General features: G+C 31.9%; 1 protein-coding gene and 1 non-coding gene across 2 annotated transcripts in view; one reads left to right on the top strand and one right to left on the bottom strand.

Moving 5' to 3' along the window:
• The window catches only part of ttv (exostosin glycosyltransferase 1 ttv), a 139073-nt gene that overhangs the window by 95616 nt on the left and 15803 nt on the right, over positions 1-27654 (top strand). The gene's annotated exons all lie outside the window — the stretch shown is intronic.
• Positions 8855-8926, bottom strand: TRNAE-CUC (transfer RNA glutamic acid (anticodon CUC)). The gene has a single exon. It is a non-coding gene; the product is annotated as a tRNA-Glu (tRNA).

Consider the following 27654-nt stretch of genomic DNA (forward strand, 5'->3'; position numbering starts at 1 on the left):
TTTAAAAAAAGTCATAAAAATTATGAAATCGCGGTGTGTTCTTAGAATCATATAAATCTACACGATTTAGAAAATATATTAATTCGTTACAAATGTATGTTGAGTTCATAAATAAAGTCATGTACTCGTATATATCTATTTTTTGGTTTATTTACGCTCAACGGGCGTTTTCACACCTAGCTAATATAGTTTGTACATAATCAAAATTGGCTTTAAAGTATAAACGTAAAGAACATACCCAACTTAATTCAAGCAATTAAAACAGAAAAACAAATTAAACGTGAAAGTAAAAAAATAATTTTCTCCAATATTTTTGAGAGATAATAATTTTAAAAAATACATGTTTTTAAGGTTATAATATTAAACATATTTTTAATTCACAACTCCGTGTGACTACAATCCCTGGGCCACGATTACAAACGCTATCTTCCTCGGTACATATCGAGACGCTATAAAGTAACATCGATATTTATGTACGAAAATGAGTATATTTGCATATAAATTCAAAATGTCTTCGTCGGTAACCTGTAATTGAACATGTTAAGAAAAAAAATGATAAAATATAAATTTTACTTTGTAGATAAAATTGAAAATAATTTTTCACTTACAAGAATACGGACCCTGTGTTGAGTTGGGATACAATAAAAAAATGGAGGATTGGATTATACGGTTTTTCAGATTCAGACCGCGAAACTTCATAGGAACATTCCTTATATAAAACTCTTTTAAAATTCTTACTATTTTTAATTTTTTTTTAAATGGAGACAATCCTTAATGTCGCTGACTAGCATCCTTTCTATAATGTATACATAAAAGATTGTGTAAGAACGCAAATAATTGTGTTTTTCTTGAAAATATAAATATTTTGTTTTTTGTTCAAATATTCAAAAATATTGATTCCAACATTTCCAATTATGATTTTCAAATTTATACATTATCCATGTTAATTTAAAGACTTACACTTAACGTCACCTAATTTATCGAAATGACTTTATTTTTGATGTTCAATTTTTTTAATAAGCGTAAAGTTCGTTTATTCAAATACATTTTTTATGAGGAAATATTAAATTCTAACCCTTTGGTGTTTATGCATTCGTAAACGTTATCTGGTCCCCGACTACAACGAGTCATCTTCAATTGTCCATAAAGGAAAACCAATTTCCTGTACGAAAATACGTGTTTGTATTTAAAAAAAATCATGTTTCGTCGTTCGTTACCCGTAATTAAACGTGTTTTGTAAAAAAAAACACGCAAATATTCACATTTTCGTTCAGGATATTCGATTTTACTGCTGTTCATAAACAATTTAAGATAGTTCTGTGAACTTTTCACACTAATGAAGTGATTGCATAATCATCAATTTTTTGGTTTAAATTATTACAAAAAAGTCTGCGTGCCGTAGGCCGGTTCAAGGTTCAAGATACCTGCGGACCGGCCTCAGTCTACAAATTGCAGTTCGTAGACCCCTGTATCTAGTACTCAAGTACAGCCGTAAAGCCTCCGTTCGCATGCCGCCAGGACTCCTAGAGTGTGAATTCTCCCAGTGTAGAAATCCTGGCATTCTCGAGTGTTATTTTGTGTAGTGGGTGTTATTCCGACTGCTTTACATTTCTTGCGCCACCTGTGCCTGGTTCGAAGGTGTTTAACACTGAAATTTTCGCACTCAACTGACAAGCATGCATATAGTGAAATGGAATGTTTATTTCTATGTTTTTAGCTGTTCTTATTTTAAACACGCTCTTAAAATTTTGAATTTTTATTCCACATGCAATTTTTCCTTTTTTGAACGTAAGGGGTTCTTTGAGTTATGACAATGATTGAGAGCCTTCTATATCATTAGAATATAATAATTGTGTTTAAAAAAAAAATTATAACCAAACCCGTGGAAAAGTGTTTTTGACGCGATGGCTGCTCTCGGGTAAAAATTCTGAATTAGGAAATTGAGTGGAGATAAGTCCGCCTCGTTTTGTAGTGGTAGATGCGGTTCGCCTACCATTTTTGAGGTCATGGATTGATTCCTGGCAAGGTGGACATGAAAAAATCATTTTAAAGATTTTTCAACTGCAATATTTCATTGTTCCTGGACAGGCACATATCGCGTGAAACTGGTCACCTTGTAACAAACGATTAAATTACTCCGCAATCAATTTGTAAATGCAGTGCCCTATATCTCACTGGGTGTAGAGAGGCGATGATGTTGATGAAAATTATGACCGCTTGATTTTGTTTTTTTTCCCGAACGACTGAAATTTCCCTGTATCGGAATCGTAAATTTTCTCGGGTATTCCTGGAACACTTGTCACACAGCATCCTTGAATTTTTGCATCGTATATATTCCTGGGTTTCCAAATAAAAAAAAACTGTTGCTAATTTCTATGTATTTATTATATTGTTTACATAAATAAATAAGTATTATTAGGTAGTTTACTAGACAGTAACCAGAGTAAGATGATAATTTCAAAAAGCTTGTGTTAGACCAAACATATGGCGTTGAAGCAAGTGCAGACATAGTCAGGAGCACACAAGTATTGAGGACTTCCGAGATGAACACTGAAGATAACAGCGGGTAAAACTCTAAGAGATCGCGCGAGGAACAACAGAATAAGATAAATTTATGAGAGTAATAAAGAGATGATATCCTACGATGGAGTCACTCTCTTCACTACATAATCAGCCTCAAGAGACTCTTCCTAGCGGAAAACCTCCCAATTGGAGGATCTCACAGGAGAAGCGACCCCCTAGAGAACAGACCACATAGGTGTATAGCCAGGAAGAAAAATAAGAATTAGAATAAGAGGTACTTTATTTATTCATACAAATGCACATTAAATACAAACAAATAATAATAACATATCCCAACCTCTATGAGGCCAAGAGCCCTGTATTGAGTCGTGATACAGCATTATGAAAAATAGGAAACATGTACATTTTTAAATAATAGCAAAAATTTAAATTAAAAATTATTGCATTAACATATTTATTAATTTTATTTTTATTAGTACAGTTACATAGTTCACAGTTAGATTTAACCTTATAGACCAGTGAAGTTTCCATATTATATAATAATTATATGTAAGGTTATTAATTAAAGTACAAAAAAGAGAAGAAAAATAATCATAAATAGAAGTTGTTTAAAAATTTTAATCAAAGTAAAAAAAGGAAGAAAATTGGTAAAAGTAATTATAAGTTAAGAATTAAAATAAAGAATGAAAAACATGCTTAGATTTTTAAATAAGATAAAACAATAACATTTTTTTTAAAAGGAAAATCATAAATATACACATACATATTTTAAGGGATTCAAAGAAACGATGAGAAGAATCTTCAAAGAATCTTTAAATAAGAAAATAAATTTATGTCAATTTAAAAAACATCTTCAAAATTGATGACACACAGTAAGGAGCAGCAATATAATGATTTCATATACATATACAATATAAGTAATTAAAAGTATAAAAACATGTCAAAGCAGCAGAGAAAAAAAAAGGAATAACAGGTATAGCAAGTAATATTTAAAATTTGAAAAAGCAATATAAGGAGAAGATTTTAATCCAAAGGTAGTGATAAAATTTCAGTAAAGCAATTTTCGCAGTAATACAAATTTCAGTAGAGAAATTTGATTAAAATTAACAATATTAATGTATGTAATGTGAAGTGATGTAAGAGAAAAGAGGATCAACGGGAGTTTTATTCAAAAGCTTTTAATACACTATTTTTGAATAATTGTTATCCTGTATGATAGATATCTATTTGGTTAAAAACGCAGTTAAAAGTGGAACACGATCTATGCAAAAACGAATTCTGACAATTGTTTGTATTGACGCTAGGTATTCGAAAGGTTGTACATATATTTCAATAATCATGGACAACATGCTTAATAATATATTAATCTATGCAATATCTCGCAGCAGTCTCCTGCAATGGCCTCTTCCCTTAGACAAAATCCAAACTTGTACACTCTTTCTGAAAGTGGGTTCCGTTTTGGAGAACTAAGTGTGTTCATCCAGGACATTGAATACTCTTGTGGCCACAAAAGAGAACCTCCAATGAGCAAAAGACGTACGTGTTTTAATATTAAATAATTCAAATTACAGGAAAACCTCGTACGAGCATTCTGCTGAGATCTACTCTTGTAACCGCATGACCGGAAATGTGTCAAACACTCTTTTAAAAAAAATAGTTTAATGTCCAGTTCCTTCATGAATTAGAAGAATGTTTCTGATGGGAAATTGGGGGGACATCGAAGCATCATTCGAAGTATTAATTTTTGTACATTTATTAGGCGGTTCTTGATAGACGCCGTGCAACCTCCCCAGCCCACTTTACTTTTTGACTGGAGACAACCAGTTCAAGGATCCTTCATGGAAACCTTAAAAATGCCCTTTAAACTTATTTAGAATAAGTTTCGTTACTTCCGCTGCTTTTGTACGAGTTCTTATGCGATTCTTTTTATTGAAAATGTGTAATATTATTTCCCGATACGATCGGAAATGGCAGGTGCCTAGACCGATTTTTCCGCATACTTAGGCCCGGAGTTGTCTCTTCAATATTGCCGCCCATTGTCTCGTTGCTGCATTCACTTTGTTGCATTTCCCGCGCATATTGCATCGCGTGATGTATGACGTCACCCGCGTTGCTTCGGATGAAATATCTGTACACGAAAGGTAAATAACAGTAACTTTGAAATTGTAGAAAACTTTGTAATTAAAATAAATGTATGAACGAATTTCCTTTGTATCTGGACCTGGGTGAGTGAAGAATACAGCTCTGTTTGTGAAATAGAACCAGAACCCTAGACGAGTGTTTTCAACTCAATGGCTGCTCTGAAAAAAATCTGAATAAAGAAATACAATTAAGTCCGCCTCGTCGTGTAGTTTTAGTCACATTGGCCTGCCATTTTAAGTTCCGTGGTTCGATTCCTGGCAAGGTAGACGTAAAATATTGATGGTTGTTTGAACTGCGAAATTTCATTGGACTGGCACGTGAACCGTAAGACTCATCATCTTACCTTCATATAAAGGATGATTGAAATATTCTGCATTTGGTTTACCAATGCAGTACCTTATGTATCACTGGAAAGGGGAATGATGATATTACGATGTTTATTTTTTTAAGAAAACGATTATCTGTTAATATTTTTTTAATGTCTTTCGAATAGAACCTTATTTACATTTATATGCTTTTGTATTTGTAAAATTATTTTTGTTTTTTTAATTAAAGAATAACCCGCTGAACCTCTATTTTAAAGTGCTGTCAGAAAGTGATGATATGAAAGAAAGTTTAAAAAATGCACTAAAACACCAAGATCCATTTTTTTAAATTTTTTTATTTGAAATTTTATTTATATACCCTTACAGATTACATACATTCAACAAAATATTTTTGCTCTTTTAAATTCATATTCTACGGTAAATGATTATATTTTTAGCATCTTTTGTTTAGTTTTGTCTCGTAGTTTATTGTATAATTTCGGTCCCTGGTTTTTTAGTCTCGATTGTCCTTGTCTTGTTTTGGAAAGTTCTTCTGATATTTTCGTATTGTGTCCATGTTTACTACAGTTTTTTTAAATTTTAATTCTTCGTCTACAATTACATCAGTGGCTAATTTATGAATAAATAAATAAGGATTCTAGTTTAAAGAGTTCAGTTACATTTAATTGTTTAGTTTGTTTAAAAATTAACTCGTATTTAGTTGCTGTTAGATAAGTTAAGTATTTGAGCATAAAACCACTTACCCACTTTTGTGTGTTTTATGCTTACCGGTTTTATAACCATCTCTCCGACAGGACATTTTATCTATTAACATAAAAATCCACACTTTTTATAGTAAATTTAGTTTATGCTCATAGTAAATTTAATATTATGTTAACGGACTATTATTTTTTTAAACTGTTATTTTTGAGTTACTGTACTTTGCCTCGCCCTAAAAATATCTCGAATGGCGCCCACCTGAGGGGTATTGCATTTTCCTTTTGACAATGGCCGGGAATCGAATCTGCAACCAACATCAATCATTGTCTCAGGTGACTTGCTATCTGCACTCTGCGCGTCACATCTACTCGTAACATGTCGACGGAAAGGTTTTTGATTACTCGATATGAAATTGAAAATTTACACTGAAACGGAGATTGAAAAAAATAAAAATATTTGCATGGTAAAAATAATGTACATATATTTATTTAAACACTTTAAATACAAAAAAAGTTCAGATTCATCTTGCTGGGGGGGTATATATTTCCTTAAGGCACTTTTTTCCTTCTTACCCTAACCGTTTGATTGGAGAAAATAAATAGCAAATATTTATCTATATATATATCATCATCACCACCATTCCCTTTCCGCACCTAACAGTGCATTGGGCACTGCATTAGTACATCAATCGCAGCGTATCTTGATATTTTTTTTCTTACATTAAGGTAAGATTATCAGTCTTACGCTTCAGGTACCAGTCCAGGTATTTTGAAATATTCTGGTGTGAAAATACCCTTTTAAATAAATATTTCATATCAACCACGTCGGGAATCGAACCCGAGACCTCTTGAATGGTAGGCTAACGCGCTGAACATTACACCGCGAGTCCGACAAATATTAATATATGGTAGGCATAATATTCAACATGATATTGGCAAAAGCATCAAATTTAATGTGCAATGCCATTTTATTCTTTAAAAAATAGGTATAATGTTTTAATCGTTATAATTATTTATTTTTTTTTAGTGTACACGGCACAAATGCCTTTTATAAACATTAACATATTATTATATACATTAAACACAACTGTGTTCTATACAAACTATAAAAGAATACAAAATCATAAAGTTATACATATTTCAAAGTTTTTTTAATTATATAAATATATTGTACTATATTATAGTACCATATGCGATATATTATACTTTACATACTTAGGTAAATTAAAATAAATATAACGCAGTAAATTAGACAGGGCAAAAATCATAAATTTTTAATTTGTATGTATTGTTGCAATGTCTTTATATTGAATGCCTTAGGTATTCATACAAATTTTCTAATGCTTAAGAACTCAGATGATCACAATGACAAAAAAAAGAATCATTACGATACAAAAGATAGTTTAAATATTTAAAAAAAAAAGGAAATTTATTTTAATTTATGTGAAAATCTGCACTGTGTTATAAAGCGGGGTTAAAGTAGGAAGGGAAGGAGAGGAAAGGAAAAAACTCAAATATTTAAATAGTGATATTCCAATTGTGATTTAAATGTAGATAATGTAGATTATTCAAAAATCGAGCAGCTGCTACGGCGGAAAAAAAATTAGAGCAGTGAATGAGTATTGAAAATATTCTCTCGTTTCTAGAACGAAGAGATAGCATATGTGATACGGGTTTAAAATGTTATGGTTTGGATGCATCTTTATTTATTTATTTATTCGTTTACATAACAGTTTACAAAGAAAAAAAACAGGTAAAAATGGATGAATACAGAGAGTACATACAATATACTCGTACATTATTTATATTTTTAATTTAGAAAAATTTTCATAATTACCGGTCTAACTAGGGTTGGTATCCCGTACTAAGACCGGCAAGTGTTTTTTAAAAATAAATATTATATATTTTTTAAAATTCTGTTAACACAAGGGTGCATTTTTTTAAAACCTTTAAATTTAACGTTTTTTTTTTACAACACTGAATATGATATTATTTATATTTAAAGCATTAAATTTGTCGTCAAACATTAAAATAAATGTTATTGAATATTGGTACATAACCGCTTATCGACTTTTCTATGTCTACCGGATAGAAATGTACCCGTCTCTTCGTCTGGACACCAATTAAACCAACATGCAAACCAACATGCAAATCCTATACACCTTCACCTTTGTTGTTGCACAAAAATATAAAACCAACACGACATGCATTTTAATAAGTACATGCACTGATTAGGACAAACATGCACTGATTAAATTATGAAAATATTATTTTGTTTGAGAATTAATTAAAAAGGTAGAGGGGATGGAGAGAGGAGGTAAGCTTAATAGGTTTAATAGTGGAACATCGTATAAAGGGCCATATAAGAAGTTTGTTTGATTATTGTTCAAACGGACATTATTTTTTAAAGCTTTCCTAATGTGAAATATTTCCATATTTTTTACTTTTAACTCTTTATAATTTGTATGTAAGATTTTAACTTCTTTATTTTTATTAAAGTCATGATTTAAATTGATTAGGTGATTTGCGAATTCAGGGAAATTATTATTGTGAAGACACCTCATATGTTTTTTAGCACGAATATCAAAATTTCTTGATGTTCTTCCAACGTAAACTGAAGGACAAATAATATGATATTACAAACGTTTAGACGTTAACAGACGTTTTTACATAATTTTCGTCTTCCTTCAATAGTCATCTTACGGTTTGTTTTAGCTGAATGAAAACAAAATATCTGGTAACTGCCTTATTTATATCGTTTAGTAATTACATTAAAAAATATTTTTCATCGAATAGCCTCATTATAAATTATTCACCTACTTACTTCGAGAACTTTTCTTTTTCTCGTAGAAAAAGCTTTTTTATTATTATGGATAATTTATACAGCGCTGTTTCTGTAAACATCACCTCAAGGGCGCTGTTCAAATATCCCACCATGTATTACAGCTATATGTCATATGAACAGACAGTTGGGAGTCCAGTTCCTCGTTTCCAATAATGATATATCTTATTAAGAGATAGGGGCTAGAAAACAACACCTCTTGCAGCTAAGAACTGCATGGACTTTAAGAAAACTCGCTTGAATTTAAATTTAAAATTCAAAACAACAATAATGTAAAAATAAAGTATCTAGTGAATAATAAAAAAAAGTACAAAAAAAAAAAATTCCGGTACCGGGAATCGAACCCGAGCCTCCTGGGTGAGAGCCAGGTATCCTAGCCACTAGACCATACCGGACTTGAGGAGGAGCGGGTAATATTCCGTTAAATTGAGGAACTGTATAAATAACTTTCGTTCATGTAGGAACTTGATTATTTTTAATGATTTAAATAACAGTCGAATTATAATTATCCGCGGAATGAATACTCAAGGAATAAGGTTCTACGTTCTTGAGACGAATTATTGTGCAAACTACACGCTATTTACAAGGAATGTATGTGCGAGTATGCTTCCACTTCCCATTACATTCTATCCCAACTTAACTCAACTCATGGCTTTTGGTCTTATGGAATCTGGGATACGTTATTTTTCTTGTAGATGGTGGTCGGTGCTAAATAAGCTCCTGATTTTTCGGCGGCATGAGCAGATCTATATTTTATTTAGTGTTTTATTGTTACGAATAAAAAAATAAATTTCCCCATTACTTTTAGAATAAAATAACTATTATTTTCCTTTTTTTTTGATTATTTTCACAATATTTATATTTTTATTCGGACGGTGGCGGTGTTGTGCAAATACATTTTTTTATCAGCAATATATTTTTTTAAATGGTACATGTTTTTTTATTCTAACACAAATCTACTTTTTACATCTAGTAAAATCTTATAACTGAAATTCTCAAAAAAAAAACACCAGCTCTTGTGCGTGGAGAGTGACTTACACTGTTAAAATTATTTATTTATCAGAATTTATATAATTTTGAATATAAGAGTACATGAGGAAAAAAAACTTGGATATACAGGGAAAAACAGAAAATAATAATACAGAAAATAATAATTCGAATAGAATGCAGTTTTTACACGGGTTCAAAATAATTCTTTAAGTTTGCTTTGAATTTATTTATTGGTATATTAGTTTTAATAGTTTTCAGTTTGTTGGGGAGATTATTGAAATTTTTGGTACCTTTGAAGACAAAGCTGTTTAGACCATGTCTTATGTGGAATTGAATTGTGTTTTTATTTTTATATATTTTACTTAATTTTTCTCATTAAAGACTTGACCGACACTGCAATTTTATGTTAAAGCATAATTGATTTACGGCAGATAATGAATAAAATAAATGGCGAAAGTGTAAACAAATATTTTTTATAACATACATAGTTTAAAACATTTTCTACCTTTTTCTCCCGGAATCTATTCTTTGGATTCAAAAAATCATTTAATTTGGTTCGCATTATTTGAACATTTGCTTAATTTTTTTTAACAAACTGTTTATAAGTAATTTAGCGTTGCTTTTAAACAACTGTGGTTGCGAGGGATAAAAACTTTTTAGTATATATATATTAAAAATCTTTTATATTTATTTACGTTAAGAAAACAAATAAACAATTATTCGTTTTATTTTTTCGTTTCTTACATAGTAATAAAAATATAATGATATCTAAATAAGAATCTTTTATGTTTGGTGTACGGCCCTCTCGGATTACAGAATTTTGAAAGCCGCAAACACAGCAGCTTGTTTATGGTATGAAGTTTGCTCGCAGTGAGCTCAGCAAAACAAAAAAAATGTAACCAGAAAAAAAAACATCTTTCCATGTCCCCTCCTTTGTTGGAGCACATGGTGTCCCCAAAGAACTTCCGGGCGTCTTTGTCTGCTGCCGGCTTCTGTGTACCCTTCCAAGTTAAGTTCGTTTCCCTTAGTTCTGACATGAACTGCCGACGAACAATCAGCAGCGGACGTCCAGAACGTCAAGAATCTTAATGCCTTGTAAAGTAGGCAACCGTGGTTAAGCCATTATTTTGTCTCCGCTTAGTGACAGATGTCACCGGAGTTTGCTACGTATGTTATCTTTTTTCTTAATTTCTCGCAAATTCCTAAAAAAAAAACACAAAATCGATTCTAAAAAAGTCACAAGTAAATATGGTCGGTAGGTGCTTACTTTACAAATAATTTTCATCGTTCATGTTGTTGAAACCTTTTCTGTGCCGCTAAGTATTTTTTTTCCAATCAACAGGCTTAAGTAAGCACTAATAGATTGGCATTAATGAGTAATAATTAATCTAAACAATCTTAGAATCTACTTAAATTTACAAAATGTATGATTAACGAAAGATGTACATATGGCATAATCTAGGCGAAAATGGCAAGTGTGACATCGCTGGTCAGGAGAGACAACACGGCTTGCTTCTTAAATGCCTGCCCTTGCTGTAGGAACACATCGACAGTACCTTTTAGTGAGATTTCGTTCACTGTTCTGAGGATTCTTGGCAGAGGGGAAAAGAATTCGATGTTAGTTTTATAAATTCTCACAGCAAAGACAGGATTAGTACGTAAGTTACCAATCTTGTTTTTGCTGTGTTAGTTAAGTTATTTAGTTAAAGTGCTATGGCAGTTCCCAGCAGGCCGCTAAGTTTGTGGCAATTTTTAAAAACTCATTTTAACCGCCCTCGCTGTCGTGTTGATAATTTTAATAATTTTTCGTGTTCTGGTATTTCATCAACCTTTAAACAGATGTTTCCGTGTGAAGAAATCTAAAATACGCGTAAAGCGCATACAAGGCACGCGTCTTTACGCCGGCCAGCCCTCTGAGAACGGACACTTAACCGGTTAAATCTACTCAATTAAAAGTATAATTTTATCACCTTGATATTAAGGCAACTTTGCTTTTCTCAGATCTATTTTGAAGATCGACTCATAAGTGCTTTTAAAAACACAAATGCTTCATAAAATTTCATTGTATAAATAATTGCACATTTTTTTGTTTAAAAGCGCTAGCGCTCACCGCGTCCAATTAAAACGCTGACGGTGTATTCTTAAAATTAATTTATGAATAAGTTCTTCAAGCTTTTTCACAAGCTTTCACTAACTAAGTGGTGCAACTCTATCCCGTGTTATATGAGATATTGGGAGTTGAGAAACTGCCAATTAACTATGCTAATTTATTATGCTTCCGAGGATGCGACGCCCGACGCCGACGGTGACGTTATTCAGACATAAAGATATTATACCGAGATTATTATAATATTTCATATAAAACTTAGTGTAATAACGTGAAACATACATGAAAGCACTGAGGTATAATCGGCGGCCTCCGTGGTGTAGTGGTCAAGACGCTTGACTCACGCACGGAAGGTTCCGGGTTCGATTCCCGGTGAGAACACAAAAATTAAAATGTGATTTTTCTCAAGCCTGGGTGCTCTGTGATGTAATTCACCACTGTAATTAGGCCTCCTGGCCTGTTGTGGTGCAAAAAAAAAAAAAATGTAAAAAAAAAAATGTAAAAAAATAATATTAACGTCATTACGGTATAAATACGCTGTTATATTTCCGCTGAACAATTATATTTAACTATTTTCTTGGCAATGTAATTTCGTAATACAATACGTCAAGGGCGCTTCAAAAAGTGATTCTATAAATAATTATATAGACCTAAAATCTCACGACAAAAACTGCAGAGACCATATAAACTGTTCTTTTCTATGTGTCACCCCGACCGAAAAATCTAAGATAAAATATCTTGGAATAGTAATCGACCAAAATATTAAATGGAAAGAACAAAAAGATTCAATGAGCAAAAGACTAAAAAAATATTTCACATATTTTTACAGCTTAGAGGTATCTTTTCGACAGACCAATTAAAGACAGTTTACTATGCTCTAGTACAGTCAATCATTCAATGTGCAATAGTTTGATGGGGAGGGGCTTTTAACGCTCATCTTAGACCCTTAAATGCTCTACAGAAAAAAATTTAAAAAAATATATTATATAAACCATCCTAGTTTTCAACTACCAAACTTTTCAAAGAATTAAATGTTTTAAGAGTGGAAGATATCTCTACGGAGAGTGTTGTATGCTCCAGGTGCATAAGGAGAGCCTCTCATCGGACCATATTACGGGAAGGTTAAGAACAGGATGCCTCGCTCTATTGCGCCCCTAAGGTTCGTGGAAATTGTGAACTTTGTTTGTGACCGTTTAAATTTAAATAGAACATTGTCACAACTATCAAGTCCAAACATGTCGCGTTTTTGTAGGTCCATATTTAAAAAAAAATATGTATGAAAACATTTCTCCACAAAAAAGGCAATTACCCACGAATTGAAATGGCATTTCCTTCGCGCTAGTCACGTGTCTATTTAATTTTACGTCATTGCATCCGTAGTAAATCTGTTTACGTGTAAAATTAAAATTACCTAGAATTTCGGCTTACTAAAGTATTGTTACAAGGTTGTGTGTATTAAATAAAAAGATTTCAATACAATGAAATGAACACCGAACAAACCAAATCGTGATAATTAAAATAATTTTCGTTAAATGTCATACGTAATTAATTAACAACGTTGTTTCGAAGACTACCGGAATCGATGCTGGGCGGAGAGTCAAAATTTAGTTTTTCAGTTGTTGGTGACATGTTGCGATTCTGCGTTAGTAGGCCTGGCATCTGGAGTCGCAAGTGCCCATACATAAGTCCGCTGTTTTTAGTAACTGAAAAAAAATTGTTGTTTTCTGTGTTATTTTTTATAGTTTCTTTAAAATTTTGCATTTATCAAGAAATCCCGTTTTCTTTGACAGCCATAAAGCCAGTTGAAAAGTGGCATTAAAAATGAATATCTTAAAATGAAACTTCATTGCAAGACTTGTAGAACAAGGGAAAATCTCAAATTTATTCAGGTGCTCTCATTAATAGTATTCTATGTAGCTACTCCTTGTATGGGTTCCCAAGATCCCGGCTTCCTACTTCTTACTCCAGGCCAACTACTTAACATTCAAGTTTCTTGTATCAGTATTCACTCTTGCAACACCTTCATTACTCCTCACTTGAAGGTATTGCATAAAGTTTACATTTAATGATGATAAGCTTCCCCTCCTGAGATCGGGGATCGCAGTTTTGCATTTTCAAAATTCTTTTGTTTTAGAGACATTTTCAAATAATTAAGGGGGAGTGGCGTAAACAATGCAAAAATGTGATATTTTGATGGGACATTAAATGTACTCGCACTAGATTTAGCCAAATTAAAAAAATACATCGTCAAAATTTGAATTTAGTTCTTGAATTTAGTTTTTTTTATTTTTATCTTGTAAATTAGTAAAAAAAAATCTCAAAGATCATGAAATCACTGACAACAGTCAACAGTCATTTATTACTTTATTTACTGTAGAAATAATAACAAAAGTTCATTTTATAGGCTGTCTGCTGTGAGAATACTCCCTCCACATACCCGAAAACCGTTTTAAGGACCGAGGGTCTTCTTATCGGTTTTTCGTTTTTCGCATTTCCCCTATTTACATTTTTTTATGGTCTGAGGTCCGAGGTTCGAAACTCACTCTACCTCAACCTGATTCTCGTTTCCTAATAGTAAACTATTACTTATAGCGACTGACCGAAACAAGATTTTCACCCGAAACCGAAATCGAATTTCAGATTCAGTTCTAGTTTCGGTCGAAACCGAAACTTATTTTATAAAGTTAAAAGTAACTTCAAAACGCCTAAAATTAGGCGTGCATATTGTTAAACCTTACGAGTTCATTAATTATTGTGTGGCTGTGATGTCACATTAGTCTACATACGATACAAGACTTTTTTTAAAATTTATTTATTTATTTTTTTTATTTGAAAATTTATTTATAATCCCTTACGGATTATTACATTCATTTTACATAAAATAATATATACATTTTTCATTTTTACTCTGTTGTTCAAAATAATATTTTTTACATATTTTGAATAGTTTGTCTGAGTCTTTTGTTTAGTTTTGTCTGGTAGTTTATTGTATAATATTAGTCCCTGGTTGATTCTTCTTGATTGTCCTTGTCTTGTTTTAGAAAGTTGTATATGGTATGTTTCTGATATTCTCGTATTATGTCCATATTGACTACAATTTTTTACAAGTTTTAGTTCTTCGTCTACAATTACATTAGCGGCTAATTTATGGATAAATTTTAATGATTCTAGTTGAAAGAGTTCAGTTACATTTAATTGCTTAGTTTGTTTAAAAAGTTATCTACTTGCAGTTAAATAGGAAAGGTCATATACTAACTTTAATATTTTATTTTGTTGTCTTTGTAGTCTGTTTATGTCATTTTGATATCCTGCTCCCCATAGTAGTTGCGTATAATATATATTGATTGATATATCTCTTGATATATCTCTTAATTTATATTGCAGCATACTGATAAACTAAAATAGGAAAGAATTGATAAGTTAAGTATACCCTTAGAACGAAGCTTGTTTAGCTTTAAAACCGGTCGGTGGAAAAAAAAGTTGGTGGTTAAAAACAAATATATTTAAAAAAAATATATTAATGATATAACCGTCTTATTTTTTTAAATTATGAAACTGTATTTTTTATAATCTTCAAATGGACATCTTCACACCGGATTTAGAAAGTAAACTCTGTATAACTATGCTGGGTTTTAATACAAAAAATATTTATCTTTGCTACGCGAAGAATGACTGTCCGCCAATACAGCAATACAATACAGTACATGTTGTGTAAAACAGATTCACTCGCTTATTGACAGTGGTGGGGGACGCGCGCGTGTTATAGAAGCGGCGTATATATGATTTTTAATTTATTTTGCTATTAACACGGCTAAATTATAACTTTTTTTTATAAATTATGGAAAAATAATTATTTAACAGTATGCCTCCATGTTTTTTTTTAAATGTCTAAACTTTAAAATAGTACGTCTTTTGCTTGTGGTAACACGATGTTACATAACTGCGCGCAAAGGAATTATTTACGGTAGTCTTTTTAAAAATTAAAAATAATAGTTGAATAAAATAACACAATGAAATTATAGGCATGAATTTTATGAATAAATTTGTTTATTGTTTACGCTTTTTTGCTCGTTGTTATGTTATAAATATAACGTATATTATAAAGCAGTTCTTCAATGTACGCTATAGGAACTTTTACATATTTTAAAAAAATATAAGCGTTCTTATAATTTACCCAAACATTTCGATTTTGGCGGCCATTTTCAACGAATTGTAAATAACTCACTATTAAAAAATGGAAACCAAGTTGGGGTAGAGTAGGGTTCGAACCTCGGACCTCTGATCCGTGAGTCCGCAACACTAGCCACGCGACAACAACCTGATTCTTATTAACTATAAAGGAATTAATAATAAAAGTATAAACAATAAATATTTTAGGACTAATAACTATAGTCAATAAATCACAAAATCAGTTAAGTTTTTATTTTTTATGTTAGACAATGGCAAAACAATTAATAATGATTTCAATAGACTACAATCCGAAATCTCCAACTGTGCTAATTTTCCATCTGAGTAAAGCCGAACGTAATCCGACACTTCCCGACTGCAGGTTTTTTTTGTGTTTTTGTTTATCTGTATAAACTATGGAAAAACTTAAAAATTATTGATTATAAGAAAGCAAATATCTCTTTTTTTTAAAAAGTCGTAAGTCTTATAACAAAAAAGCATTGCTTTTTTTGACAAATCTCTGGATTAATGAAACATTTAATTTATTTTTTTATTGAACCTGTAACAGGCTTTTGCATCTGCTAAATATTTACTGCATTACTATATTTCAAAATTAAATAAAGGTTTTTTTATATATATTTTTGGACCCCTGCATTTAGTAGCCTTACGTGTCATGTACAAGGCTAAGTTACTTGGAAAAATCGTTTTGGTTTGTCTTGGAAATGGGACGTTCGATCACTGATTTTGGTTTATTACCTTTATGAGTCCAATCACCATTGTTGCAAAGTTCAAGAACAATGGTGCTTGATAACTACGTTTAACTACAGTGTGGATATCTGTTGAGGATATTCCATCTTTCCTGCATTCTGCTTCAAGATTATGGCGTTATAAACTGAAAAATGGGCACTGAAATAACAACTGTTCGATACTCTGTGAAGAAATATCATCGCATGGACAATAGTCATCATTCCTTAATTTAAACCCATATTAAATAAAGGTTGTCATCCCTGTCCTGCGCTATCCGGAACAGCTCCTCAACCCTGCGCGCTCTCGTCCAGTCACGGATGTTTCTCAACCAGGACATCTATCGGCTTATAACTCCACGCTCCCTCTCGATCTTTCCTACCAGAAAAGTGATCCGGGGGATCTAAAGATTTTGTGGTTTCGTCATTTTGTCAGAAGTTTGCTATAACTCTCTGTATCCTAGATTCAAATTTACGAAGTGCTTATATTTAAGTATTTTTAAAAATAATGAAACGTTTTTAAGGGAAAACACGAAATAAATACTTTCGTCCCTTTATTTACGAAACAACATCCCTTATTTTATGTGAAAGTATTGCCAATTGAATTTCCATTTCACTGTGAAACTTTCCTTTTAACACTCGGTAACATGCCTTCTATTTTGATTGCCAAACTTCGATACTAATCGTTCACACAAAGCGAATCAGCTGCAGCTGTTTACTAAAGAGACCCTTTGTTAGGGGAGACGAAAGAAAACAAAATATTTTGACTCCCTGTTTTACAGTCAGTTAATGTTGAAATACTGTGTAGTGAACACGTATTTTTTGTTGCTAGAAAATAAAAAAGATCCTAAATTTATTGTTTTCATACACAAAAAAAAATCTTCTTTAAATCGGCTGCGTTTAGAAATTTGTTTTAATAGCTTTAATGTGTTTCTACCAAAATCGTGGGTCTTATACACATTCTGGCAAAAGTATTACGCTTATAGATGTTTGCAGTTTAATAACTACTTGATAGAATATGTATCAGGGTGTTACCACACCAATAGATCGATCGTCGATCATTGGTATCGATCTACATCGATCGATTGGTGTGGTAGTTTTGCAGATCAACTTGGTGTAGTAGGAACTGTCGTATTATTTTATTTATTTATTTTTATTACAATGAATTCGTCCAACAAATACTTGAAGATGGACATGTCAAAAGTAGGAATAATCGGCGTGCGTGCATGAGATGTATGAATGTAGAGGAAGCGAGGTGTGTATGCAAACACAGATATATGTCATGCCATCCTCTTTGCCTACCCCTAAATTGAAACGGCGTGATTTTTAAAAAAACAAAAGTTCAAATTGTTTTATTTTTTTTCAAATTACTTTATCTTACCAAAATAAGATTTTCTTAGTTTTTATTTTTGAGGTACCCAAATATTTTAACCATTAGATTGGTTCCTATATGAAATCGGGTGGGATTTGATCCTCAGACCTTTAATCCGTGAGATCACAATATTAACACGGTATCACAACCCGATTAAATATAAAAATAAATGTCAATATATAGATACAATAAAACCGAACGAAATATTCATGTTAAGTTACGCCCTTTGGCTGGCTTCTTAGAAAAAGTACAATATTTTTAACTGTGACAAGCTTAAAATATTATTGGGCTAATAATAAGTAATGTTTATTTAAAAGATAAGTTGGCGCACTTGGAACTTAGAGAAATATTAATTCTGCTGCTTTTCCCCCATAATTTTGCAGCTCTGACGCTAGTTGTCGTCGGTTTAATGAGATTTCTCAGCGAATTTTGCACAAATGCTATAATTCTACAGTGTACCCCCCCTTTCACTCGAATCTCCCTTCCCTAATCCTCCCGCCAGCCTCGCCGAATAGCTAAAATAATAGTGTAAGTAAGAATTTGCAGGCTGCGAAAAATTGCGTAAAAGTTGTATCCGTACTCTATGTTGTAATTGTCAGTGTTAAGGCTGAAAATATTCTATGTGTGAAATAAAACCGAAAAACCAGACAAGTGTTGTGAACTAGGGGGCTACTCTCCGGTGAAAATCCTAAAAATGGAAATCCAGTAGTGATAGTCCGCATCATAGTTGGCGCATTTGCCTATCACGCTTAAGATCCTCGGTTCGATTCCTGGCAGGGTCAGCGTGATATGCGAGTACTATTTGCAAACCAGGCAAAATCCATCTTTCTTTATTTTGAGCAAATCGCAATAAACTGATACAATACTTACCTTCAACTTTTTTAAACTTATTTTTTTTTATAAATTTTATCAAGAAACAGTAGTGAAATAATCTATTTAAATTATACATTCCAACTTTACAATACTCAAGTAGAGGTTGCTATGTTTGCAACAAACCCGACAATTTAAAAGTAAAGTTCTTACAAATAAAGCCGTATTTTTAACTGACAATGTTATAATTATTGTAAAAAATTGTATTTAAAAAAAATAATTAATCGGAATAGCCCGCTAAGCCTCTATTATGAGGCTTGTCAGCAGGTGGGATAGAGAGGAAATGGAAAGGAGGTAGTGAAAAATACACCACAACACCCAGACCAATTGAGAACAAAATCTTTGTTGGATTTTTTTCTTGCAATTAGCGGGAATCGAACCCGCGACGCCAGTTTCACAGTTGGCCGTCTTACCAACTGCGCCACGGCGCGTGTCCTGTATTCTGATTAAGTTTCAATTAATATTTAACTTTTTTTAGATTTTGGATTTTGCCAGGTTTGCAAGTAGCACCCTCATATATGTGTTTTTTTTTAATAGGTTGAAAACTGCAATATTTCACTGCCCCTGGACTGGAACCTGAAGCGTTAGTCTTATCGCCTTGTTATTATGTAACAGATAACCGCGACACGCTATATTTGGTGTTATAGAAAATATTGTCGCGTAACACTAGTTTTTTTTTTTTTTTTTAGAAAAAGAAATACTTGCGTTCTTATGATTTACCCAAATATTTAATTTTGAGGGCCATTCTCAACGAGTTGTAAATAACTCACTATTAGAAAATGGAATCAAGTTGGGGTAGAGTGGGATTCGAACGACGGACCTTTGGTCCGTGAGTCCGAGACACTAGCCACGGGACCACAACCCGATCAAAGTTAGTTAAAAATTTACAAAATGTTCTAAAAATTAGGATATCTTAAATGTAAAGTTTTAAAATACATCATCCATTTGTATCAACTGCCTTTGGTAAAAAGCAATATAATGTAATTGCTCCAAAAATATTTAATGATTTACTGCATGTCTGTAAAAAGAAAAAAAATCGTGTTATTTTTTAAATTATTACTTTTGTTGTACTTCCTTGGGCGTATTGTTAAATTAAACAAAAAAAGTAATGATAATAAATTTAAACTAATATTCCTCTTAGAAAAACTCAGCCGCAAAGAAAATTGTAAAATTTGCATTTCGTAACTGTATGTAAATCCAATAGTCGAATAGTGAGTCAGTATCTGGAAACTCATTCATTAAGGATAGAGTAAAGTGGAAATACATAGTATGGCGTACAATACTCAAAGGAATACTTTATTAAAAATCCTCATAATTCTCTTTACCACAGGGAAACTGAAAAAGGAAACGAAAACTTTATCGCGATATAACGAGTTCTTATGCTTAAGGAATATGCTTAAAGCTCTAAGCTCAGTAGTTGCTGATTGTATCTGCAATTTTAAAAGCTTTCAGCTGTTTTTATATACTCGTACTTAGGTATTCATCTTAATTTTGTTACCTATTCCACTCGTTTTTTTTGTTTTTAGTTTTTTTTTGTCTGTCTATTAAGTTTTATTATACTAAATGTTTTTTTGTAACCACTTACCGACTCTTGAATGTCTACCGGTTTCGAGACGTACCCGTATTTAGTAAAATGTTTGACCACAAAGTTAATGCTTTAAATATTAATAATAAGCTTTATTATCTTTAAATCCTTTTTGATTTTAGCTCGAATGTTTTATTTTTATATATTGTTCATATCTGTTTAATTTTTATATAATTTATGGTGTTCTTTATCTTTTTTAATGATTTTTTTTATACTTTGTATTGGTTATATGGCTGGTTGGATATTGCACTCCCGCCTTATTGAGCTGGAATAAAAACTAGAATATGCTTATGCACATTGTGTACATTTTTATGGTCTTTGTATATTTTGTGATGTTGTAGTGATGAGGCTTCATGGAATTTAATCGATTTTTTTTAACTTTCGATATCTACCTATTGCCTTCTACCTACATGTTCAATATATTGGTCACACAACCTGAAATTCTTTGGAATATATCTTCCGGCTTTTTTTAGATCTATTTGCCACTACAACGGTGTTTGATAAAGACGGATTGGCATCAATTAGCTCGAATTCTTATATTTTGATCGTATTTTTAATATATTTATATATTTTACTGCCCTTGTGTCTCTTTTTTACAAAGTTGCATGTAAAATTATTTCATTTACAAGTTGATGTGCCATGACTGCAAGTCATTTTATATAGGAAAAACATCACGTACTTTTAAAACTAGAGTTAAAGAACATATGAGTTTGCTGACCATATCCTTACAAATAGTCACTCATTCAACTTTGAAGATGGCATGACATTAGTAATAGTCACATTTTAAATATGTTTCCTCTCCCTAAATCCACACACAAACCCCCTCTCTTATCTGCCCCCGTAGTCACGCCCACTCTACCTTCACTGTGAAAAATTTATATATGTTATTTTAGTTTGTAATTAACCCTGAAGAAGGCATAGTATTGCCGAAACTAGTTGGTTGTCAAGTTATAAAAAATATAAGTAGTACTTAAAAACAAATAGATTTTATTTTATTTTAATGTATTAAAAAAATATTTCAGATGTCCGTATGTATGGGTTCAGATGTTCAGATGTACTAAATAATATACACACCTGAATAATATTATAACAGTGAAATCTGTATTAATAAAATGAAAAAAAGCATATTAATATACTATTAAATCACGTTTTATTAAAACGCTGAAGACATAAGCGAACATGAGCAAAATATTAATCATATAAAAATGTAATTATATTTAATTTTTTTGTAATATTATTATTTTGTATTTCTTTCGATAATAACCTTCTCCTTACTTCAAAACACGTCAGGTTTTTTATTCACGTGTTTTAATTTACAGTGCAAATGTACAAAATTCTGATTGGATTTTTACTAGGTGAATTTAAACTTAACGATAATGTATTCACGTGTAATTTTGTGAGAACTTAATTTATGATTGCATCTTGACTTTTTGAATCTATAGTTGTATAACTTTAATTTATGAAATACTTAAATTAAATTGCTTTACAAAAATATTTTTATTAAATTTTTAAATCATAATTAATTTGGCGAATAAAAAAAATCTTCCTTCAATGCAATATTGGAGGAAATCAATTTATAAATAGTTTTGTATGTATAGCAAAATCATTATAAAATATGCATTTTGATTTATTCGTTAATATTTTAATTTCACCTCACATTCTGCAACATATCGCTGAATATTATCAACTTTATTTTAGTGCATGTTCAGTCATGGTGGTGTTTGCATCCCCTTTAACTCTGCATATAATGTATGTATTTTTTCGTTAATACTATGAATAGTATGCTACGGTGGTGGTAAATGTGAAAGTGTTTTTTAGTATTTGCATGTTGGTGTAGTGAGTGTCCTGGCGAAGGACGGGCACGTCTCGAAACCGGTAGACATATAAAGTCGGTAAGTGGTTAAATACTAATATTTACCAACATTAATGAAAATGTTTGACCACAAAATTAATGCTTAGGACATAAATAGTACGAGTAGCTTATCTATTTATTTATTTTAAACTTTAAGTATAAAATATACATATCCTCGGACTTATTGCTTAAAGCAATATCTTCCAGCCAACTTAATTATTATTTCGTTATTTAAATGTATTTTATTTTTAAATTTATTTCAACAGAGAGGGAAAATATTTTTGAGAAGGGAATATGGAAGTCTAGGCATTAACAGGGCTTATGACCTGTCATTGGCTGGTTTAAGTGGACACTTTACACACTGTGTAACATTCACCATTCTGCCCATGTTTGAACATCCACATTTCCCCAACTCTTCCGTCTGTGGACTTTTGTGAAGTAAAGGAGCTGAACCTTTTATCACGTTTATTTTATTTTATTAAGGAAATTTTAGTTGTTATGGTACTACAAAAAGTACCACTTTTTTACTCAATTTTTGCGTTTTATTATAGTTTATTAGATTTTGAGGCAATTACCGTTAATTGTATCCCTTTCAATACTGCTAGCATGTACATGATACTGCATCACTACCCTACGCTAAGTAAACATCAAAATCGAGGTTAATATCATTTGCTACCTCTTTGGGATCAAAGTTTACTCTTTCGATGTCGCTAAGGCGCAGGCGGTTGGCAATATAAGGCAATATGTAGAACACAAGGGATAATATTATATCTTGCAGTTCCCGAAGCCGGAGCTTTTCGACGAGGGCGTGCTGCTTGATTCACGTTTTGGCAGTGCCTAAACTGGTGGTGTTTCATTATATGAGACAGCTGCTACCGCTGTTACACACAAGCTGGAAATATTGGCGGTGCTTGGAACAAATATTACCAGACACAAGCAGGATTCAATATGGACGATATTGGCCGTATATGACGCTTAAGACGGCTTCGCTTCCACCAGATTTAAACACGCCGGAAAATTATGTTTTTAACTTCTCGAGCCCATGTTAATCAATTGCCATCCCGTGATGTAATAACTAGAACACGTAACTCCCATGCATTTTTTTCTAAATCGTTAAGATAAATTCTTATAATGAAGTTATAAAATCATTTTCAAAAAGCGCCCTTCTGGTATTTTATTATAATAACAGCGCTGTACGAATTCCTACTCGGGATTGATTATTTGGGATACTTTCTGGATGTATTTATTTACTTTGTCAATTTATATACATATACAATATATATACATATAATGGCGGGCATATTGCCTTAAGGCAATTTCTTCCTATCTATCCAAACCGTTCGGTTTGAGAAAATTATAAATGCATGAACATATTTAATCTTAAAATTTTATGCAAAAATTAACAAAAAATATATACATAATAAAAATAATTAACACTATACTATGAAGAGAGGAGAGGGGATGGGAAGGAAAGAAGAAGGATAAAGGAACAATTTCAATATTTAGATAGTAACATTTCAATCTTGACTTAAATGTAAATAAAGAAGGGGTGTCTCTAACTTTAGTAGGTAGATTATTCCACGATCGAGCGGCTACTACTGTGAAAGAGGAGGCAAGAAAATTAGAGCGATGACAGGGTATTAAAAGGGTTCTCTCGTTACTAGAACGAAGAGATAGTCCGTGTTGTGAAAGAGGATGGACATGTTGAGGTTAAAATGATATGTTTATACATGTAAATGTACATTTATTTATTTATTCATTTAAAATTACACTCGATTACATATTCACGAACTTATGAAGGCTTTTTAAGCTGTGCCTGTGTTAAGCCATAATAATTAACAAGAAAAAAAAGTACGTAGTTAAATAAATTAAATTATGGTAACATGTTATTCTGATGATATTGCGATAGAGAAATTCCAGGGGGCGAAGCACCCACCTCAGCTTTCCCATCCACCGACCAGATAAGCCAAGTAAAACATGAGACTATTAATACCTTTTACCAAAACAAATCCCCTCCATCCCATGTGATCTATGCACCACACGAATCCTCGAATAAAACACATTTTCTAATTCAACATTTGTTTATTGTCTAACATCATCTTAATCGTTTCAGTTACCGTTTGATTATCTTATGTTACGATAAATTAAAAAATAAATTATAAAATTCCAAAAAAGATAACATTAAAAAAAAACAGTAGCTCAATCACAAATAACTATCGACGTGCTTAAAAACATGCTAAGAATTTTAACGATCACAATGAACAATAATGAACATGCTTAAGTTATCGCAGTCATAAAAAAACGCGTGTGTAATCTCTAAGCCAACGCTCGTGTCGGTTTGTTTTTTGTTTTCCTCGTAAATAAATACAGTTCACTGGTGAAAAATCGGCGTGATTTTTATGTAAACATAAAAATATAAATTTGACCAATTTACGTAGTCAAATATACAAAATAATAAAATAATTAAAATTAATAGAAAAAAATACAAAAACATAATTCAAATTGTAATTAAGATATGGTTTATAGAGTAAGAGATTAAAGTAATTAATAATATGCATTATGTGATGCATTTGTATTGTATACAAGCATTTTTTAGGCATGCATTTTTTAAAAGAGAAACAACTTGCTAAACCTCTATATTAGAGGTTTGTCAGCAGGTCGGAAAGAAATATAATGGTAGAAGGTTATGAATAATACACTTCAACACCCAGACCAATTTTTTTTAAACATTTTTTTCTTACAACTGGCGGGACTAGAACCCGCGACGCCAGTTTTAAAGTTGGCCGTTCAACCAACTCCGCCACAGTGCCGCCGAAAATATGTGTATTGTGTATTGATGTCTGTGGATAGCGTAGTGTGCAACTTCGGCATTGGTGTATTTTAAATAATTAGCTGCTAAAATGTTACTTGCGATTGTGATATATTTTTTTTTAATTGAGGAATTTTCAACCCTTTTTGTAGGATGGCTATAGCCATCAACATACTATAACATACCTGCTATAACATAAATATTTTTGAAATATATTAACATCAACATTTTAAAAATATGATGATGTTTTGAAGGTATTCCATTTATTATTTTTTTAGCTGGTCTTAGACAGTAAAAGGAACGCATAACCTGTTTTATAAGATTTTCAATTCTTTGACCTGAATAAATTGTTAGGGAGAATTCCCACCAATTTCTTTTCAGCCATTTGTTGCATCTGGTACAACCCTTTTAGGGAAGTACTTCGATCCCTATGCGACATTCTCTCTGACAAATCTTTTTCCATCATTCATTTTACCGTTACTTACCTAGCCGCAGCTGTGTTGCATAGGGCACTGCATTTGTACTACAAATACAGCGTGTCGGGATGTAAGGTGATTAATCTTACACTTCAGGTGCCGTCCAAGGACAATGAAAAATGACACTGTAAAACCACCATCAAAACCAATATTTCATATTGACTTTGCCAGGAATCGAACGCAGCAACTATTTTCACTCAATTTTCTTTTTCGGAATTTTTCCCCGAGTAGCTTAAGTCAATAACATTCTTTCAGGGTCCTGATTCTATTTCACTCTTAGTACTGTATTCTTTATCCACCCGGACACATAAAAACGAATAAATTATTTTGTTATTTATTAATTTCATAATATTCAATAGCGGCTTCCGTGGTGTAGTGGTTAAGACACTTGACTCAAATACGAATGATTCTGGGTTCGATTCCCGATTAATAACAAAATTAAATATAATTTTTCTCAAGCCTGAGTGTACTGTGCGGCTTTAATTGAGCCTCAATGCCTGTTGTGGTGCAAAAAAAAAGAATAATGAAAAATGCATTAAAATTGTGTTATGTGCATTTAAGCTTTTAATACTTTTACTGGTGATGTTTAATAGGATACACATAATCATTTTTTCTTATTAACTAAAACTGAATTCAGCTAAAACAGCTTTATCCTATCTGTAGACGAGAAAAAGAGGTGCTCTTAATAAGTCTCGAAGATGTCGCGAAAGCGATGAAACCGGTCACTGGTATTCCAAATTTGTGGCTTAAAGTATCACTTGTCTTTTATTTCTATAATAAATTACAATGAACTTACATCAAGAATTTTCACGTACAAACTTACATGACTGTTGATAAAAGGAATTAATAAATACATTTTCGCCATAAATAATAATTATTTAAAGCAAAACCCCGAATCAAGCTATAATTGATAAAAAGTGTTTTGAAATTTAATACTATGATTGCGTTCAACCCGAGTATTTTTGTTAGGAATTGAATCCAGGATCTCATGTACGGTACATATATGTCAATTTATCCGCAATTTATTATTTCGTATCTCTTTCCACTTCCGTAATTCACTTACGCCACATTTCTTGTTTCTACTATACTGTTTCAACCAACGTCTTACAATTTATGCTGACATTGTTTCAAAATTAAGTGAATCGCCGCTCGTGCCTCAGTGTTGCTAGATTGGATAATACACAATATGTGTATGTGTGTACGCTATGTATGTTGATGTTAAATATATTATACGTGTTGACATATAAGCTTGTATGTTGCTTTCAGTGGAGGAAGTTCATTAGCTTGTGTGTATGGTTGACTGCTACAAGGCTTCTGTAGTTGTTTCCAGATGTTTCTCGACTTACGAACATGCTATTACCTCTACGACACTCGTATGTGTGACTATAATTTGAATAGAAAATGAGTATGTATAAAAAAAATTAGGCTCTTAAGTAAATATCCTGAAAATTGAAATTAAGTGGAGTAAGGTCCGCCTCGTGATTGTTTAATTATTGAAAAGGGTAGAAGTTCATAAATAATAGCACGCTTTTACGGATACATCTTCAACCCTTCTGCGCTTAAGCGTAAAAAGGTACGCGAGTTCCTAAGTACCAGGGATATTCCAGCTAAAACGCTTTAAATACGACTTTAATTTGATTGTCATTGTAGTGTTTATAAAACTGTTTCATAATATTTCCGGTTTTCTGCGAAACGAATACATTTTTTTTGTTCCTCTCGCTGCTACATATTAAATAACACTGATCTAAAGTCACGCAATCTGTTAGCAGAGGGTGAAGTGGAGATTTGGAAGGAAAAATGCGTGTAAAATCTAACGCATGAAATCCGGATTTTTTCGGTTATAGCTGGAAATAAGCGGCCAAATAAGAAAAAAACACACGTGCGAACTGACCAACGTATTAGATATTATTAAACTGTAAGGCGATGAATTGTAATTTTTGCTGTTTGCACAGGGGAAAAGCAATGACAAATGTTAATTATTATTGAAAGAATTCGGCAGAAAAATATTAAATTAATTTTTATACATTCTCAACATTATGGAGTAAAATTATGCAAAAAGTTTAATAAATTTGATGTCGCGACTTTAAGACGAAAACGACTTAACTAAAAAAATCTTAATATGAGTTAAGATCTATCTTTCTCCATTTAAAAA

This window comes from Micrasema longulum, unplaced genomic scaffold (genome assembly GCF_059751315.1).
Source record: "Micrasema longulum isolate JH-2025_06_02 unplaced genomic scaffold, ASM5975131v1 h1tg000646l, whole genome shotgun sequence".
Lineage (NCBI taxonomy): Eukaryota > Metazoa > Arthropoda > Insecta > Trichoptera > Brachycentridae > Micrasema > Micrasema longulum.